The sequence below is a fragment of the Tiliqua scincoides genome, chromosome 7 (assembly GCF_035046505.1).
Source record: "Tiliqua scincoides isolate rTilSci1 chromosome 7, rTilSci1.hap2, whole genome shotgun sequence".
Lineage (NCBI taxonomy): Eukaryota > Metazoa > Chordata > Lepidosauria > Squamata > Scincidae > Tiliqua > Tiliqua scincoides.
In genome coordinates, this window is record NC_089827.1 from 4,028,477 (window position 1) to 4,049,545 (window position 21,069).

The 21,069-nt window shown below is 45.0% G+C and overlaps 1 protein-coding gene and 1 pseudogene across 1 annotated transcript in view; one reads left to right on the plus strand and one right to left on the minus strand.

The window, feature by feature from the left end:
* The window catches only part of FRMD4A (FERM domain containing 4A), a 370,337-nt gene that overhangs the window by 245,019 nt on the left and 104,249 nt on the right, over positions 1-21,069 (minus strand). The gene's annotated exons all lie outside the window — the stretch shown is intronic.
* LOC136658151 (5S ribosomal RNA) lies at positions 191-309 on the plus strand (annotated as a pseudogene).

The window sequence follows — 21,069 nt, forward strand, 5'->3', positions numbered from 1 at the left end:
AGAGAGCGGCGGGGCCCAAAAGACTCCTGTTTGTTTTGGAGGGAACCGATGCTCTTACTGGTTCCCTGGATTATCTGGTCTGGAAGGGATTATCTTTTTGCAGTAATTATGTGCGTGGAGTTACACAGCAGCAAGGACTACCCTAGTAGTTCCCTCTGCCTGCTAGTTGCCCTTCTGGCACATAGATTAAACCTGCAATGCTGTTACCCTGCACATGACTGATCTCGTCTGATCTTGGAAGCTAAGCAGGGTCGGGCCTGGTTAGTACTTGGATGGGAGGCCACCTGGGAATACCGGGTGCTGTAGGCTTATACCATGATCTCGGAAGCTAAGCAGGGTCAGACCTGGTTAGTACTTGGATGGGAGACCGCCTGGGAATACCGGGTGCTGTAGGCTTATACCATAGTCTTTCGAGACTGAAGGTTGCCAACCATCTCCCTATACTGAACACTATCTCCTGATCTTGTCTAATCTCGGAAGCTAAGCAGGGTCAGGCCTGGTTAGTACTTGGATGGGAGACTGCCTGGGAATACCGAGTGCTGTGGGCTTATACCACAGTCTTTCGAGACTGAAGGTTGCCAACCATTTTCTACCTAGGAATAAGTATCACGTGCACATTGTGAGCATTTCATTATTACATAAACACCAGAGCTGTTATGTGGTCCAGAAGCTTCATTCTGCTCAGGGATGTCGGGGGGAGGCGCATCTTCACTTATGTGTGGTTCTCATAGGTTTAATTTCCCACAGCCTCAACTGATACATTATTTACCGCAAGAGAGCGAGATGCCAGATCAAAGGTTGTTGTTGTTTGTTGCTGTTGGGCTGCTGAAATATCGCCTTGAATGAGTCATGTTTTTGCTCACCTGCAGATAGATTTTATTGTTCTGACTAGGAAGGAGACGTTTCGTGGCGATACTAATTAAAACAACAACATCCGCACACCACAACTGATTCCTTGTAATGCTTAATGAGACAACAGAGAGCTGATAGAGCTCTTTCTCTATAGGACCACTGACAGGATGGCATGAGATTTAGCTCAGGGAGGCTCTGATCCAGGCCTTATGAACAGTCTCTGAGCCGTATTAAAATCTCATTGGTCAATTAATGTCTAATGAGTTGCTCAGATTGATGTGTTGATTTGACAGAATTAGTCAGGCAGGCACAGCCCATCTACCCCCTTTTTTCCCCTTTCTCTATTCACATGGAATGAATTTCAAGATTTCAGAACCAGCAGACAGTGAAAACAGTGTCAGGAGTAGAGAGAGCCGGGGAAACATCAACTGAACATTTAATGGCCTCCTTGATTTGTTTTTTACTATTGCTACCTGTCATGTTTTCCAGCTCCACCGGCCATAGCAAATCATCCCTGAAATGCAACTGGGGTCTTCTAACTCAGGGAGAGCTGTCAAATTCATGTATTCTGTGCTTACCCATTATAATATCACTAAAAATGAGAGAAATGGATATCTCCACTGGCTAAAGCAATTCGTTTAACTCTGGGCCATTTATACATTTTCCCCTCGTAGAGGATGGTGGGGGAAGATAGAATAGGATAGAGAATATAAGTACGTAGGTATGGAGGAGAATAGATTGATATGGGAGACACATTCTTGTCCCAAGAAAAAGAATTGGTTCCTCTTATTTTGAGCACCCCAAAGTCAAGCATGTCGGGCTGATCACTGAGAATGAAAACAGGAGAACAGAACCTGCATCTTAGAGATGCTGACCACAGAGCTGCTGAGAGCTGGTATTTGGCCCAGGGCAAGGTGCCTGATTGGACCCTCCCCTCCTAAATGCATTGGAGTAACAGAAGCAGATTAAAGCCGTAGTGGAAACGCAGCCCTGGATAGGCTGAGACTGAGGTACCCACATTTATTTTGTAATAAACGTGTTTTGTACTGTATAGTTTGTTTTTCACGATCCAGGCCCCCTGGAAGTCTGGGCCCCAGGGATTTGCCCCCTGCCTCCCCCCAGGCCTGGCCAGCTATGGTTGCTGGATTCAGACCTAGATATGAGGATCCTCGTAAGGTTTAGCTCAAAGAAGAGGTGAATATAGGGAGTCCCTGAGTTTTTCCGCTGTTTGTGTGGCTGTGGCAATGGGGTGGGAGAAGGGCCAGGTTAAGGGGGGTAGTTTGGTACTGAAATTCAGTAGTTTGGTACTGAAATTTCACTCTAGGGAAATTGGCAGCAAATTGCAGGGTTCCTCCTGAGAGACAAAGAAAGTTTGTCTTTAGGACTTCAAAGCAAGTCAAACAAGCTTCTGTCAGACACATGGAATTTCACAAGGGGTTTCTGCAAATTATTGGGGCACTGTAACCCTACTCCCACAGTGGATTTCAGCATCCACGGATTCTGATATCTGTGAGGAGTTGTGGAACAGATCCTTGCGGATACCACGGGTCCACTGTACATATAAACTACCTCCAGAAAACTGGAGATTTACATGCTGATAAATACATGCAGTATGTCATCGTTTGGCTTATATTATATAGGTCTTCTAACGCAAACAGTTCCTTATACGCTCGAAGTAACAACATGCCATATATCGTAGTTTATGAGTTGGTTTATGCTATCAAAGTTTATGGTGGTTATTACCCAACCGTGTAGAGAATGTTAGCACGAGCTGGATGGTTCTGGTGAAAAATGCTGCTGCAATCATAGGAAATGATTTACCAAATGGCCTTCTTGACTGACGTTAACTTTCCTCTATGTACTAGTGAACCCATGCACCTAACTTCATGGTGAAATTCACTAGTGTGAACTGATCCCGTGCGTGCAGCACACCAGTAAAGGAAATGCATTTTAGGGCACAATCCTAAGCAGGTCTACTCAGAAGTAAATTATATTATGTTCAATGGGACTTACTCCCAGGAAAGTGAGGTTAGTATTGCAGCCTCATTCTCTAATTCTGAAATAATTAATGTCTCCACACCAGCACTGTTTTTTTTTTCCCTGTTATTTTTTTTCCACATTTTTATACCCCCCTCCTCCAAGGAGCGCAGTGTGGTGCATATAGTTGCTCCCCTCCTTTTGTATACACAACAGCCCTATGAGGTAGGTGAGGTGGGAGAAAATGACTGGTCCAACGTCACCCAGGAAGTTTTGCAGCTGAGTGGGGATTTGAACCTGGATCTTCCAGGTATAAGTCGAACTCCCAAACCAGGACAACATCCTGGCTCTTTCTGTGGTAACAAGCCTGTCATGGTAGTTCATATGGGGACTATTCTGGTAATATTCCTTTCATGCTTGAAGAGCAAGTCAACAAACTTTGGCCTTGAAAGTTGCCTTGAATATCAACACTCTGCATGCACTCAAGGGTCACTGACTGTGGTCAAGCACAATGAAGCGCTACTTTCAATATTCAACTCCATCCCAGAGACAGGAATGTTTAATCAGGACACAGTTTACATAAAACATTTTCAGTCTCCAGGGCAGGCATTGCTGTGGAATCCAATTATGGCTGTCACCGTCACCCATGCGCACTACATTGTACATGAAGTGCCTTCATGCTTGTCACAAACTTCATGAGTTCCTGTCCCTGTCTTGTTTTGGATACTGTGGAGAAGTTGCAGGACTTGTCACCAATTTCCACAAGGTTGCCTTTTATTCTCTGAGTGACCCACTGAACGTCAGCGGGAGAAGTCTTTACATCTCAGTCTGCTGACAGTGTTTACTTGGGAGATCACAACTCATGACATCTCTCAGATGTTCAAGGGAAAATCACTGCTATCCAGTCTGTTATTCAGATTGATAGCAACCCGCTACGGTCCTCCCTTCTCTCCAAGAATCAAGCTGCACAGGTCTGTCATGTCCTCATTCATTTGGACATAATAGCTGCACTTGGGAGATAAGCCACAACTGGCTTAAAGATGAGTTTACCCCCCTCAAGGAAGGAGTCAAGGAAGGCTGCAGGCCAACAGGAGTAGCATCTATTTTCTCCTGTAGATGATGCACCCCCTTTCTGCACTCTTTTTCTTTCTACTGGATCAGCAGCTAAAAGGGGGGGGGGGAGTTGCAACAGGTAGTTATCTTTACTCAACCCTAACAAAGCAGATTGGGGGACATCTAGGAAAAAATTATAGCTCTACTTAGAATGAAGATGCAATATTGTTAGAGCTGCAGGCCTTTCTTTGGAAACTTCTTCAACACATACAGCCTACATATCTAGGCTATTGGAGTTTTGGAGCACTGTCTGGAAGCAGTTTTAACATACTAAAATCAAATCCAGAAAAGACAGAGGTCATCACGACCAATGATGTAAGTATGATGATGATGATGATGATGATGATTAACACTATTTATATACGCGCTTTTCAACTAAAAGTTCACAAAGCGGTTTACAGAGAAAAATCAAATAACCAAATGGCTCCCTGTCCCAAAAGGGCTCACAATCTAAAAAGATGCAAATGAATACCAGCAGACAGCCACTAGAACAGACAGTGCTGGGGTGAGGTGGGCCAGTTACTCTCCCCCTGCTAAAAAAAGGAGCACCCACTTGAAAAAGTGCCTCTTACCCAGTTAGCAGGGGTAAACCAATGATGTAGAACCAATGATGTAGAACACGTTCTCAGAGGTGAGTTTTTAGGAAGCTCTCCACCATGGCCGAAGCTGTTGCGGGATGGGTACGTGGTATATTAAATCAATCTATAATTCCTAGAGAACAGGATGATAATAAAACCTACATGTGCCAATGTAAAAAGCTGGAGAACAGACAAGCTATTTCTGAACACTCACTGAGAAAGCTCATATATGTCAAGCTGATTCCCAATCAAATGGAAGTGGGTTCGGTACTAGAGTATTTGCATCATGGACAATTGTTTCCTGGTCAAATGTGTCCCGGTCATTCGTGTCCCTGGACGTTTGCGTTAGGTGTCCCAGTCTTTTGAATCCTACTATAACTTGGCAACAAGCTCCATGTTATATATCCTAAGCCTCTTATCCCAGCCCTAACCCTAGCCCTACTTTTGTGTTTTAAAAACAAAAATATACATCTAATATTAAATATACATACGAGTATATTGGGACACAAATGTCTGGGAAGCAAGAAGAAAAGATGCAAATATTCAATACTGGCATGCTTTTGACTGGGGCATGGTTGTCCAGGATGCGGTGGAACTGTCAATGATGGGTTCACCCATCACCAAGTTTCTCAGAGGCATCATGAAGACAGCAAGCCTGGCAGAGTGGCACACTGTTGTCCTGGTTCTGGTTCAGGATATGAGCACTGTCAAGACCCCTTGGGAACAGGGCCCATACTATCACATTAAACATATACATGAGTGAGAAATCGTTGCTGCCAGGCATATTTTAGTACAGTGGTTCCCAAATATTTTAGCATCAGAGCCCACTTTTTAAAACAATCTTCTGTCAAGATCCGCCGAGCTTTATGAGACTAAAAAAAAAAGTTTCACTTTACCAGCTGCTCAGGCCGGTTTGTATCCTTTTTGCTATGGTGGGGAGTTGCCTTCTGGAGCGTTTGTTGAGCTCCACGTTCATTGGATTGAGACCATTCTGGTGGCCTTGCATTCCCCTTCACCTGGCTTTTGATAAGAGCCAAGGCACACTTGCCTACTTGCAAGTAAATGCACATGTGCAGCTTAGGGCACAATCCTAACCCCTTATGTCAGTGCTTTCCAGCAATGAAGCTCCGAGGTAAGGGAACAAACATTCCCTTACTTTGAGGAGGCCTCCGTGAGTGACACCCAACTGCAGGATGCAGCACACGTCCCATTGGCACCTCTATGCCAGTGCTGGAAAGCACTGACATAAGGGGTTAGGACTGCGCCCTCAGTTTCACTTTCCATAGGGCTCAATACATTTTCCTTGTCAGCTATCAGCTTGTCTGTTTCAATTTCACAATCAGCTTGCGATCCACTGCTGGGTCCTGACCCACAGTTTGGGAAACACTGTTCTAGTACATTCTAGAAATGTACCCAAGATTGTTACATGCCTTGGCTCCTTGCCATTGCAAATGGATCGTTTTCAGGCACAAGGCAAAGGGAGCCTGGGTTTCCCACACACTACAAACATGTCCTGAGTACACTTCTGTACTGCAGTGAGTCATGGACTCTTCGCTCACAACAGGAGAGGAAACTGAACGCTTTCCACATGCGCTGCCTCCGACGCATTCTCGGCATCACCTGGCAGGACAAAGTTCCAAACAACACAGTCCTGGAATGTGCTGGAATCCCTAGCATGTATGCACTGCTGAAACAGAAGCGCCTGCATTGGCTCGGTCATGTTGTGAGAATGGATGATGGCCGGATCCCAAAGGATCTCCTCTATGGAGAACTCGTGCAAGGAAAGCGCCTTACAGGTAGACCACAGCTGCGATACAAGGACATCTGCAAGAGGGATCTGAAGGCCTTAGGAGTGGACCTCAACAAGTGGGAAACCCTCGCCTGTGAGCGGCCTGCTTGGAGGCAGGCTGTGCAGCATGGCCTTTCCCAGTTTGAAGAGACACTTGGCCAACAGTCTGAGGCAAAGAAGGAAGGCCCATAGCCAGGGAGACAGACCAGGGACAGACTGCACTTGCTGCCAGTGTGGAAGGGATTGTCACTCCCGGATTGGCCTTTTCAGCCACACTAGACGCTGTTCCAGAACCACCTTTCAGAGCGCGATACCAGAGTCTTTCGAGACTGAAGGTTGCCAACTATAACTGGTTTAGCAGGCTTTGGTAAAACACCCCTGTGTGGTGTTATGTGCCTGCACACAAATGGCTGACTATGTGCATGAAGCCAACACACACAGTGATTTCAAGCAATCTCCACATGCTGTGACATTCATAGGGATCAACTCTGAAGCTGGAGGCAAGGAAGACAGAAGCGGGTGGGGGGGAGGGGTGAACTGGACTGGGATCAAGCCCCAGTACGTCTGTGCAGTTTGAATCCATAGGAATGGATCCATTTCTGGCACCACGACTGGCTATCCAGATGGGCTGTGTGACGCTTCTTCAGCCGCTGTAACCTGTGCCCGAGAGCCACATGGCTAAGAGCATGAAATTGGATTTTTAAGCCCTCACAACTCCAAACAAATGTGCTTCCTTTTTAATTGCAAATGAAATCCCAGTTGCCAGTTTGCCCTTCTGGCTTGCTGACTTGCACTGTCATTCCAGTTCAGCAGGTTTGGTCATGACGTTGTTGATAAGCGGTTTTCCAATCCCGTCTCCCTGCAGCCCATGTGAAAACCCTTTGCCGTCCAGTCCGGTATATTCATATACCTAGAGAAAATTCACACACAGAACTTCCCACCTGTCAGTGCTTATGTGTGCATGGAACTAGGCATGGCCAAGCACCTTGGCTCCAGCGTTGGCTTTCTTTTCAGTTGTCCAACTCTAGAAATTCATTAGGACACCAAGAGAAGTGCTTGTCTAGGAATCATTGCTACTGTGCATGACCAAGAGAAGTGATTGGTCATGCACAGTAGCAATGATTCCTAGAAAACCACTGTCATAGGCATCCAGTAATTTACAAAGTAATTAACATGAAACTTGTTTACATAGGCATCAATTCAAGAATTTTCTCTTGCAACTATTGTCTTGCAAGACCTTGTGGTTGGTTTGTTGCAGTCAGATTTTTTTTTTTTACCCATGTAATAAGCATTTATAGACTCGTCGTTCAAAGATGGCTTAAGTCTACTGGTTTGGCCATCATGCACGTCAGTCTAAAGCATATTAATGTTCATGCTTGAAACATTCATTTACAGCCAGAAATATCCATCCTGACCCACACTACTTTAATCATTGGCCAAGTAGTGTGACAAAGGGACAGGGGAACCAAATATTTTTCGATTGGATTTCGCCAAAGTGTTTGCTTTAGAAAAGCAGCGGACACAAATGGCCTCACATTCCAGTGACCTAAATTTAGGTGGCCAAATTAAGTTTTCAGAAAAGGCCAAATTCGCAGCCAGTAGGGACGGTCAAACCAATGAGCTCTTGCCAGAATGAGTTCAGCTTCAGCCACACACCTCTGAATTAATGGCTTAGTTACTCTTGAGCCCAGAGAGTGACTTCCCCGTTCAACTCCAGGAGTCACAACAATGAGTGGGGAGTGTGAGAGCGGAAATGAAGTGACAGGGAACAGAGGGAAAAAATTAAATGCATGAATGTAGGAGTCACTGAGAATTGCTTTAGCTGCAGTTGCCATCAGATCCCTACCACAGTGATGTGACATGAATGGAAAGCAGCATTCATCAAAGCCAGTGTCTAGCAGGAAAGGGAAAGCCATAGGTGAGTGAATGGCTGGAGAGCGGCAAATGCACAGTGTGTAAAAGTGTTATGAAGGCAAAGGACAGAGAGGGCACTTCTCAATGAGGTATTCAGTCTGGAATGCTCACACTTTGTTCACTCACTTTTCACAGAGGATTCATAGGAACCTCTTCATCCATCCATTGTCTTCCTGTATTTTCCCCATGCTTAAATAATCACATTAATGGAGAATATCCGTTAATAACACAGGCCTGCAAAATTGAAGATCAGAAAAGCTTTTTTCAAAATTTATGGTGGTTTATTATGAATTTGGGGTTCTACTTCCAAAAAATGGTATTGGTTTTGCCCTGTCACTTCCAGTTCCGGAGATACGACATAGCCTCGTTAGTGAACGATTCAAGCAGCTTCCTCATGAGGAAGCCATGAACATAAGAACATAAGAACAGCCCCACTGGATCAGGCCATAGGCCCATCTAGTCCAGCTTCCTGTATCTCACAGCGGCCCACCAAATGCCCCAGGGAGCACACCAGATAACAAGAAACCTCATCCCGGTGCCCTCCCTTGCATCTGGCATTCTGACATAACCCATTTCTAAAATCAGGAGGTTGCTCATACACATCATGGCTTGTACCCCGTAATGGATTTTTCTTCCAGAAACTCGTCCAATCCCCTTTTAAAGGCGCCCAGGCCAGTCGCCATCACCACATCCTGTGGCAAGGAGTTCCACAGACCAACCACACACTGAGTAAAGAAATGTTTTCTTTTGTATGTTCTAACTCTCCCAATACTCAATTTTAGTGGTTGTCCCCTGGTTCTGGTGTTATGTGAGAGTGTAAAGAGCATCTCCCTATCCACTTTATCCTTCCCCTGCATAATTTTGTATGTCTCAATCATGTCCCCTCTCAGGCGTCTCCTTTCTAGGCTGAAGAGGCCCAAAAGCCGTAGTCTTTCATCATAAGGAAGGTGCCCCAGTCCCGTAATCATCTTAGTCGCTCTCTTTTGCACCTTTTCCATTTCCACTATGTCTTTTTTGAGATGCGGCGACCAGAACTGGACACAATACTCCAGGTGTGGCCTTACCATAGATTTGTACAACGGCATTATAATATTAGCCGTTTTGTTCTCAATACCCTTCCTAATGATCCCAAGCATAGAATTGGCCTTCTTAACTGCCGCCGCACGTTGGGTCGACACTTTCATCGACCTGTCCAGCACCATCCCAAGATCTCTCTCCTGATCTGTCACAGACAGCTCAGAACCCATTAACCTATATGTGAAGTTTTGATTTTTTGCCCCAATGTGCATGACTTTACACTTACTGACATTGAAGGCGTAGGCTTCCTCATGAGGAAGTTGATTGAACCATTCACTAATGAGGCTATGCCATATCTCTGAAACTAATGTGATAGGGAAAAACTGGTGCCATTTCTGGAATCAGTACCCCCAAATATACCCAGGAATCGGTCTAAGTTTTAAGACAGCAAAATGCGTATTGGCCTGTGTCATTATTCATGCAGCTCCAGGAAAACAAACAAACAAACAAAAAAACACAGAGAGAACTCAAGTATTTAAAATTAAATTGCAGCCTTTGAGATATATGGAAAGAGAATATGAGCTGCAGGTCATGATCCTCTCGCCTCCATAAATTTCTTGTTTTTCAGACTTTTCCTCATTCTCACCTTTCTAGTCATACTACAAAGGTGGAAAACAAAACTGTGTTCCAGGCTTGGCTGAGCAGCCCTTTTTATATTATTGGTTAGAAACCATATACCACTGGAAAAATAATTCAGGTTGGCAACCTAGAAATCAGGTGGGGCAAGTCTATTTTCAGTGCTTGACCTGAGGTCCAGGGTTCATTTCGACATGGCCCAGCATAAACCCTGCTTTATCAGCTGAAATGACAAGTTCACCAACCGCTGTACACAAACCACATCAAGAGGCCTGCGCACAGTACTACCAGAGGAGACCTTCAAAGCAAGCAAAAGGCCATCCTTTGAAAGCGACACACTCAGACATTTTTCCAAGTCAATTTAAAGTGCCCTTTCCGTCTGGGTTGCCTTCTGATGGTTACGAGAAAGTACTGATGTGAAATGAAGCATCGAGATTATTTCCAGTCATACAACACCTTGGAAGGAAAGGAAACAGTGTAAACGATTCTATTTCTCAGTCTAACACTTGGGGTGACATCAGGGGTTGACTCGGTTGTATCCTGGCAGACGGCCCACGCCCAGGGCCGGCCCATCCATGAGGCCAACTGAAGTGGTTGCCTCAGACAACAGATTCATTGGGGGTGCCCATCTCTGACTATCTATTTGTCTCCACTCCCCCTCCTCCTTGGATTGGAAGAGGGGGACGGAGAGGAAGAGGAGATGCAGATGGCAGGAAAGTGCTGGGCTAGAACAATGGAGAGCAGGAGGAGCAGAGGCTGCTACATCAGAGGGTAAGGAAGCAGCATCTGGTGTGCTGCTTCCAACACCAAGAGGTCTTTGGCTGGGACTGCACATGCTCAGTAGAAAGCCTCCCTGGTTGGCCTAAGAACATAAGAACAGCCCAACTGGATCAGGCCATAGGCCCATCTAGTCCAGCTTCCTGTATCTCACAGCGGCCCACCAAATGCCCCAGGGAGCACACCAGATAACAAGAGACCTGCAAGGCTTTCTGGGAATTGTAGTTAAGAACATAAGAACAGCCCCACTGGATCAGGCCATAGGCCCATCTAGTCCAGCTTCCTGTATCTCACAGCGGCCCACCAAATGCCCCAGGGAGCATACCAGATAACAAGAGACCTCATCCTGGTGCCCTCCCTTGCATCTGCCATTCTGACATAGCCCATTTCTAAAATCAGGAGGTTGCGCATACACATCATGGCTTGTACCCCGTAATGGATTTTTCCTCCAGAAACTTGTCCAATCCCCTTTTAAAGGCATCCAGGCCAGTCGCCATCACCACATCCTGTGGCAAAGAGTTCCACAGACCAACCACACGCTGAGTAAAGAAATATTTTCTTTTGTCTGTCCTAACTCTCCCAACACTCAATTTTAGTGGATGTCCCCTGGTTCTGGTGTTATGTGAGAGTGTAAAGAGCATCTCTCTACCCACTTTATCCTTCCTATGCATAATTTTGTATGTCTCAATCATGTCCCCCCTCAGGCATCTCTTTTCTAGGCTGAAGAGGCCCAAACGCTGTAGGCTTTCCTCATAAGGAAGGTGCCCCAGCCCTCTAATCATCTTAGTCGCTCTCTTTTGCACCTTTTCCATTTCTAGGGCCTGAACCTTCAATAGCAATAGTGGTGGCAGCTAGGTCCCCCACCCACCCAGGAACCTGACCCCAGCATTGCTTAACCCATTTCTGCCCAGCCCACAGGTGTACACATTTGATCCCTGTTGCATATATGCAACGTTGGGCAGAAATGGTTTAAGCCAGGGGTGCCCAAACCCCAGCCCTGGGGCCACTTGTGGCCCTCAAGGCCTCTCAGTGTGGCCCTCAAGGAGCCTCCAGTCTCCAATGAGCCTCTGGCCCTCCGGAGATTTGTTGGAACCCACACTGGCCCGACACGATTGCTCTCAGCGTGAGGACGACTGTTTGACCTTTCGCGTGAGCTGTGGGACAAGGGCTCCCTCCACTGCTTGTGGTTTCACGTCTGTGATGCAATAGCGGCAGCAAAGGAAAGGCCAGCCTTGCTTTGTGCAAGGCCTTCTATAGGCCTTGAACTATTGCAAGACCGTCATTAATTCATATAAGTTAATCTTTAATATATTCATTTATGTAAACTTATGTAAATTTATTCAAATTTTAAATGTAAATTAATTCTTTTTTTTACCCCAGCACAGTGTCAGAGAGACAATGTGGCCCTCCTGCCAACAACTTTGGACACCCCTGGTTTAAGCTCCTGAGAAACTCCAGGTTTCGCAGGGACACCGTTTCAAAACTGCGAATTAAGAAAATATCAGTGGTCAATATTATTCAGCAGGGTAACAGTTACAGAAGAGACTGCTAACAAAAATAGGAAGAATTTTCTTGCTATTTAAAAAAAGAAGTGAGGATAATTCTGGTACTTTTATTCCAAATCTCTATGGATAATTCAAAAACTGCTACACAAGAATTGCATGTTTTGTCACAGTGATATTTTGGGTTCTGGGACTGAACGCAGTTGCCAGGTTGTGAAATAGCACAATATAAAGAGCAATGGATCACAGAGGTTTTTCACACACACACACACACACACGGGGGGGGGGGGGGAGAGAGAGAGAGAGAGAGAAATGTGGGATGGGATGGGATGGCATTGTTAACATCAGTCAGCTCATAAATCCATCTGTCCCGCCTTCTGGAGGAAGATGCTTGGAGCCCTGGTCAACATCATCAACAGTCTGAGACCAAAATCCTCTGCTAAGCAATGGACTGGGCTGCCTCTGTTAGCAGGCACCTTTCACAACAGCCAGTCCCTGGGTCCATCTGCCCCCTTCTTAGACTTCTATCTAGTCTATTGCACATTTTGTTGTTGTTATTGTTATTATTAAAAATTGTAAATCACTTTGGGAACACACACACACATTATAATGAAACTAAAATGAAAAAATAAAACTGAAATGACAATTTCTAAATATTCAGGGTTTTTTCTAAGTAAAAACAAAATTAACTACTAAGACTCCAAGATCCCAACCAAATAGACCGTCCTTTAAAATAACTCCAGTAAGTAAAATGGGCCAATCTGGACCTACCCTGAATGCCCTCCCTAACGAAAGGTCCATGTTCTCTGTCATATCTCCCTTCCTCTTGCTAAACTGTAGCTCAAATTTAGAAGTGGATTCTGGGTTTTGAGATAAGGATTTGAATATGCGTACAGTCCAAATAACCATTCTTTCCACCAGGCTTGTTTCATCCCTGGACTATATGCAGACACGCATGCTATGATTACATTACATCCATATCCATGAATGGAAGTAGCGCTGGAGCCCAATATTAATAGGACGGATAAATGATCAAGCATTCAGGGTACGTGTTCTGCGGCATCCTTTCCTGCTCAGTCTTTAGTAAAGACCATCGTTCTGAATTATAATGCCTCTGCCTGAGCTTTCTTACCGGCTAGCCAGGCTGCCATTTCAATATGCAACCCCTTTGAAGTGCCAAGTGGAAGACAGAGGATGTAGCTTTGTCACAGTCCAGGAATGCTAATCATCATTAATCAGGTCCCTACGGTTCTCCAGAGCAGCTAGTTCACAGGTGTGGTTGGCAAAGAGTTATAGCACCATTCCAGATGGTGCCAGTTCATAGCCACCTGGATATACACCCCCTGACGGAATGCATTCGCAGGTTCATTTTAGAGTCCATCTAGAGCAGCCTCTACTTTAGAGTTTGAAGCCAAATTTTAACCAAATACAAGGGGCAGAAGTTCCTGAACCAGGGGTCTCCAGAGTCTGCATCACAACGCTGAAGAGTGTTGTGGCACACTCCCAGGGGTACCACGAGAGGACCCCGGTGGCCTCTCCTTCCTGTTCACCTGGGTGCCACCATCTTGGATCTCACAAAATCTTGTGAGTCCCAAGATAGTGGTACCCAAATTTTGCAAGAGTTGGGTGTTGCCATCTTGGATCTTGTAAGATTTCATGAGATCCAAGATGGAGGCACCTGGCCTTGCTGGGAAGAAGAGGCTGCAGGGGTGTTGTGACCCAGGTATGTTTGGGAACGACTGTCCTAAACGGAACATGCTGTAATGCTGAATGGAACCCTGCTGTAATCAAGTGTTTGCAGGTGGCTGAAATGGAGAGGGTGATTTCTCATTCATTTCTTACGTACAAAGAGATGGCAATTTATGGCAGCCCACTATTATTTTCATCTCCAGGCCATTAGTCCTGCAAATCTTTAGGCATGTCTTTTATTCGTAGCTTCACAATTTCCAAGGGAGCTAAAGGCAGTGAGAAAGGCAGAGTTATTGTCCAGGCCAAGGGTGTCCAAAGTTTTTGGCAGGAGGGCCACATCAGCTCTCTGACACTGCGTCGGGGGCCAGGGAAAGAAAGAATTAATTTACATTTAAAATTTGAATAAATTTACATAAGTTTACATAAATGAATATATTAAAGATGAACTTATATGAAGGAATGAAGGTCTTGCAATAGCTCAAGGCCTATAAAAGGCCTTGCACAAAGCAAGGCCGGCCTTTCCTTTGCTGCCACTGCTGCTTCACAGATGTGAAAGAGCAAGCAGTGGAGGGAGCTCTCATCCCACAGCTCACACGAGAGGTCAAACAGTTGCCCTCACGCTGAGAGAAGTTGCGTTGGGCCAGTGCGGGCTTTAACAAATCTCTGGAGGGCCAGAGGCTCATTGGAGACTGGGGGCTCCCTGAGGGCCACATTGAGAGGCCTCAAGGGCCGCAAATGGCCCCCGGGCCGGGGTTTGGGCACCCCTGGTCCAGACAGCTAAGACAGAGCTCAATTTTCCCCCACAGAAATATTATTAAGCTAGCTATCTTGGATAGGCTTCAAACTCAGCAACCTGTTGCATGAAAATCAGTTGGTCCTGTTACCAACCACATAGCAGTAGTACCTCAGTATCCACAAACATTTGGTTCTGCTCCCCCCCGCCCCCCGCAAATACCAACATCCATGGATACTGGAACCCCCTTTAAAAACATTTAAAACAGTGAAAATTAGTATGAAAATAACTTTTTCTACCTTCGCACAGCAAAATCATGCCATTTGCAGGGTTGCGGGGCGGTTTTCTGCGCAATCAGAAGTAACTGCTGGGTGATGCGACCCCCTCCCTTGGCCCTGGCTCGCCCCACCATGGCTTTTGGAAGTGCAGAAATCTGCCCTGTAGCCCTGCACTGGTGCAATTTGGCTGCATGAAGGTAGAGGCAGCTATTTTCTTACAGATTTGTACTGTTTTAAATGTTTTTAAAAGGGGTTTCCAGTATCCACGGATACCGATATCTGTGGTGGGGGGAGGATCAAACTTCTGCATATACCGAGGGACTAATGTAGAGCAAAACTTTGGTAATGCAGAACAGCCTGTTTCTCTGCTGTCATCTCTTTCTAGAACAGCAAAGGCACACACTGAACTGGTGCTGACCAAACCAACACTTGCTGTGTTTTTGCTTGCTCAGGGTATAAAACAAATCATTTTTTAATAGCGCATCCGTTGTAAAGAATTCATGTTCAACTGAGAGAAAAGATGCCAGCCTTCCACATTTGGTGGTCCTGCATGCAAACAGGAAATTCACAACATTCCTAGCAACCAAGGAACCAATATCCCTAATAAACAGCCCACAAGGGCACAAACAGTCTAAGTACTGGAATCCTCTTTTCTCCAGAAATGGTGAGAAATGGTTGATTTCTTTTCAAAAACTCCTGTCTACAAGTAGCGTAGCTAGAGGGGGTGCAAAGCACTAAGTTTTGCAGGGAGCCTCACAGCGGTGTACGAGGGCTGCCCCCCCCCTTCGGAGCCATTCCAGGCGGTGGGAGCAAAACGGAGGCGTACGCCACTCCCCTCTAGCTATGCCACTGCTGTCTCCCAGCATCTTTGAGTTATATCCTTACCACTGGAACCCTCGAGGAACACCAAGGACCTAATTAAACCTCAACAGCCTAACGCGAACTCCTTTTTGGCAATCATAACTCCGATGCCATATATTACTGAGAAGGTCACCTTAGTCAAAACACAGTAGTTAAACAAACCCATATACCAGCATGGAGTTCACTAACATCTGTGCTTCTTTCCTTGAAGGCTTTCAATCAGCAGATGCTATTCATTTCCTTTATGCCCCCAAACAGTAGTCCTTCTAGCAAATTTCTCTCCTTTGTCATAGTAAAGAGAATAAGCAAGCCAAGAATCAGCTGTACAATGGAAGGCAGGCCAGAACTTGAGGAAACAGCACAACCTAGTGTTTCTTTACTCAACCTAGTGTCTGCAATAAAGATGCAAGTGGAAAACACCCTGGCTAAATGTGAAATCCAGTAATGACATGCAAGTGTTCTTTTTTTTTTTTGTTTGCTTTCTACCACCATTAAGTGCCTGCAACTCAGTTTTATTATTCATTTAAAATTAGAATGGTTATCCCCCTCATATTTTTAAAATAAGAGTCCTAATTTGCCCCATACTTACCACTGGACACACGGTCAAGATGCACTCAATCAATTATTTGACTTCCTTTCCAAGAAAAGACATTCCTTTTTAGATTAGCCTTCTGAGTCCAGGGCTTTTTAATATGGATATCTGGGGGTTTTATGGGCCTGCCTTTTTAATTGATTGTTGCTGGTTTTCTTTTCCTTTTCTTTTCCTTGTTCTTAGCTTTTAATGAGATACTTTAAAGTTTCTTTTAGGAGCTTTTAATTATTATATGTTTATGATATATGTAAGTACTTTGAATGTCATCAGGTGGATAAAGCAGGATAGAAATAAGTAAGTTAAAATAAATAAATAAATAAATAAATAAATAAATAAATAAATAAATAAATAAATAAATAAGGTGAGAAGCTAGCAGTAGGCAACCAAAGTGTAAATCCAATGCACACTTAAGTGTTTTCAAAGCTGGTTCTCTTGGAATCACTGTGCCTAATGGGATGTCCCACTAACTAAATGCTAACTGGTATCTCTCCAAATTGGATAATAAAGAGTGCATTCACATAAAGAGCCCGGATGGTGTAGTGGTTCCAGAGGTAGACCTGGAAGATCCAGATTCAAATCCCCACTCAGTCACAAAGCTTCCTGGATGACCTTGGGCCAGTCAGTCTCTCTTAGCCCTGCCTACCTTGCAGGGTTGTTGTGAGGACAAAAGGAGGGGAGGAACTATGTGCAATGCCCTGAGCTTCTTCGACGAAAGGAAGAGTGCTATAAAAATGTGAAAAATATAATGAAATAATAAAAAAATAATAATATAATAATATACAGTATTTATATACCGCCTTTCTTGGTCTTTATTCAAGGCGGTTTACACAGGCAGGCTTATTAAATCCACGCAGGGATTTTTACAAATTGAAAGAAGGTTCTCTCTTTCAAGAACCACCACATTCAAGCTGTTACACTCCGATCTGGTTTAACATGCTGGCCTCCATCCTCCCACGCTCCGAGCAGATGGAACAGCTCAGCTGCAGCTTGCCAGCTGCTTCAAGGTCGCACGGTGCCGGTGGCCTCGAACTGGCGACCTTGTGGATGTTAATCTTCAGGCAAATGGAGGCTCTACCCTCTAGACCAGACCTCCTGCCCAATAAACTGCTTCTTGTACTGCAGGATAACCAAGTTTTCAGACTGGATCTTGCTGTCAAGAGATTACCATTGAACATCTCCTGCTCACCATAGTCAATAATCAAGAATGGGCGAAGGAAGACAAGATCTTGGGACATGCAACATCAAGCATGGCAACAAGTGCTGTAGGGATTCAGATCCACTCGGGTTTGAAGGAAGATTTAACCAGCAACCAAATCATAAGGATGAATGGGCAATGCATGACCCTAACCATCTGTGAACACCTCTTTACTCTTTTCCTGTCCTTTAAAAAACAAAAACAAAAAACTTCACCAACTGGAAGTACACACAGTACTGAGCACTTAATCCCCAGATTACCCTTCCTCATGTATTTTGCCCTCTGGCTAGCAGATGAAAAAACAAAACTCCTGATTCTTATGTAATATTCCTTCTTCCCACTTTTCCCCATTGCCAGCCTTCAGACTTCCACAGACCAATTCCACATTTTCCCATATATTAATTACATGCCGGGTCAAGAAATCTCTTCTTCTGTCTGTTCTCACTCTCCTGAAACTCAGTTTCAGTCCCCTGGTTCCAGTGCTGAGTGAGAGGCAAAAGAGCACACTCTGTCCACTCCATCCCTCCCCTGCATAATCCTGAGTGCTGGACGCGCTCAGCAAAATCAATTCAGACGTGGCTGATCAAGGTATTTCCAGTGGGAACCAAGGAGAAAGTTACCCTCATAGACCTGCGATGTCTTCACAGAACTTGAGTCTGCAGTCTCATTAATATAATTGAAACTGGATTTGTTTCTAGAACCACTTGAGATGCTGTTAAGGCACTGATTATGTGGCTGCTCTCTTGGGGCACCAGTTCCATCTGGGACTTGATTGGGGAACATAAATAGCACTGCGTCTATGCCACTGAGGTATTCCTAAGTGAGTGAGAAATTGTGGCTCACATTGGCTATCACTAATTGCTCAGATTATGGTTAATGCGAACAGGGTGGCAAATTTACTCCAGGGAGCCTCTTAACGGTGTGCTAGTCTAGCCACGCTGACATGCTATATATTCATCCTGGCTAAACCCAGACAAAAGAGGAAGCTTTAATGAAACACAAAAAGAGGGAGATCAATCTCAAGGTAAAATACACCTCATTGGAAAATATTGATTGGGGCTAAGCAGAAATCAGGTAGTACAGCAGTGATAGTGGGAGAGTCTTATGGATGGAACTAATGCTTTGCTCCTTGAAGTTCAGGGCGTGCCCTACTAGGAATCAGAATGAACATAAGAACATAAGAACAGCCCCACTGGATCAGGCCATAGGCCCATCTAGTCCAGCTTCCTGTACCTCACAGCGGCCCACCAAATGCCCCAGGGAGCACACCAGACAACAAGAAAACCTGCAAGGCTTCCTGGGAATTGTAGTTAAGAACATAAGAACAGCCCCACTGGATCAGGCCATAGGCCCATCTAGTCCAGCTTCCTGTATCTCACAGTGGCCCACCAAATGCCCCAGGGAGCACACCAGATAACAAGAGACCTCATCCTGGTGCCCTCCCTTGCATCTGGCATTCTGACATTGCCCATTTCTAAAATCAGGAGGTTGCGCAATGAAGGAACAAACCAGGACAAATGGGAAAAGGAATCATCATGACCCCTCCAGTGGATCCCATGCACTTGGACCAATTCTGGAATGGATGAGGGGCAAGAAACCAAAACTTAATCCAGGCAGGATGGAAGCACAGATGGTTGAAGGAATCTGATGGTGTGACAAAATTCCCAAGAGGAATTAATGCCTGGACAATGGCGTCACAAGGGTTTGTGGCATCTGGTGTAGGAGGCCAGTGCATCACCTCTATGATGGCCTTCACCCATGCAGTGGGTGGGGCAAAGCCCCAGATAGTGGGTGCAGTGATATACCACTGCCCCACCCCTGCTGATGTTTAGGCTATAACGTTTGATACAATCGAGGTATTTCAGTGCAGTTGGTTTCATTGCATTCTGCATGAAATTGCACATCGATTGATATATAACATGATGGTATTATTCAAAAATACCAAGATTTTAATAATTTTGGTGAGTAGTGGTGTCATCCCCCCTGTGTGTGACATCCAGTGCAAACCAAACCCCTCGCACACCATCTAGTGACCCCACTGATCTTAGAACCAGTCCTCTCTAAACACCCAGATGGTGACTGCAACTAGGAATTTCTTTTTTTTTTACAAACTTCACCTAGTAAGCCAGCTTTGTTCTTTCCTTGCGAAATCAGACCTGACCGCTCACTAATGCTCTAGTCATTTCCAGGTTAGACTACTACAATGTACTTTACGTGGGAATACCCTTGAAGATAGCTTGCGAAATTCAACTGTTCCCGAAGATGGCCACCAAGGTTTTTTTCTGGGGCTAGCACATCAGATACTTTAACCTTAACCAGTTCTGCTGGTTATCAACTTGTTTCTGGACTCAATCTGTGGTGCTGCTTTTCATCTTAAAAATTCTACACAATCTGGAACAAACAGTTGTGTATTTCCAGGAACTACTTCCTCTTATGTGGATCTGGCTATGACCCCGGTGCTTCTTGGAAGGCCATGTTTCCTCATTGTTTTGAGATGTGGTGGGTGTCCACAAGGGACATGGCCCTGTTGACTGTGGCACACAAGCTTTCGACTGGCCTCCCTAAAGAGACATGCATGGTCCCTCAACACTCACCTTCAGAAGGGATGTGAAGATGATATTTTTTACATGAGGTTTTAAGACTTTTCGAACTGACCTCACCAGAATGTTTTTCATTTTACTATATGTTTGCTATATTATGCTTCCCACAGTATTGGTATTTAATTTTAAATATTTATTGTTAGATACTACATTACAGGTATTTAACTTTAAATATCACTTTAAAGTTTTTTAAGTTAAAAAAGGGGGGCAAGATGGCATACTGGTTGGGGGTTGGTCTTAGACCTGGAAGATCCAGGTTCAAATCCTTACTCAGTTGTGAAGCTTCCTGGGTGGCCTTGGGCCTGTAACTCTCTCTCTCTCTCTCTTTCAGCCTTGCCTACCTCACAGTGTCGTAAGGACAAAAGAGGGGAAGAACCAGGTAAGTCACCCTGAGCTTCTTGGAGGCATAAAAGGGCGGCATAAAAATGTTGAAAATAAAAAAATAAAGTAAGTTGCCTTGCGTGGACTTTGTATGCAGAAATCACTAAAAGATTCTGTGCAAGTAAAAACTGCACATCAGGGAGACAAGTTGTGGCTCAGCTCATTCCTCATTGTACCAGTTTTCTATCTGCAGTGAGCATTAAAAATGTGATCACCTGCCTGCAGTCTCAGGAGGTACAGTTCAATACTCCCCCCCCCCAAACTCTTCCGCCATCAGGCCTCTGTCCTCCCTTCCAGCTGGCCCTAGAAAGCCTGCCCGATTCCTAAGCATTGCAAATATTTCTGACAACTCTGCCCACCCCCTGCCAACCTGGCTGCCTGTTCCCGCAGCTATCACCCCTCGCTGGGCATACTGGCTCTCCCCATTGCTCAAAATGTCGGAAGTTACTGGAGTGTCATAGATGTGCCATGTACAAATGGGCTTGTCACACAGATTAAACATTGTAGACAAATCAGGTGGGCTTCCCCGCCCTCCCTTGTCACTTTATGTTTGATGAAACAGTACAGAAAAATGAAATCCCTAGA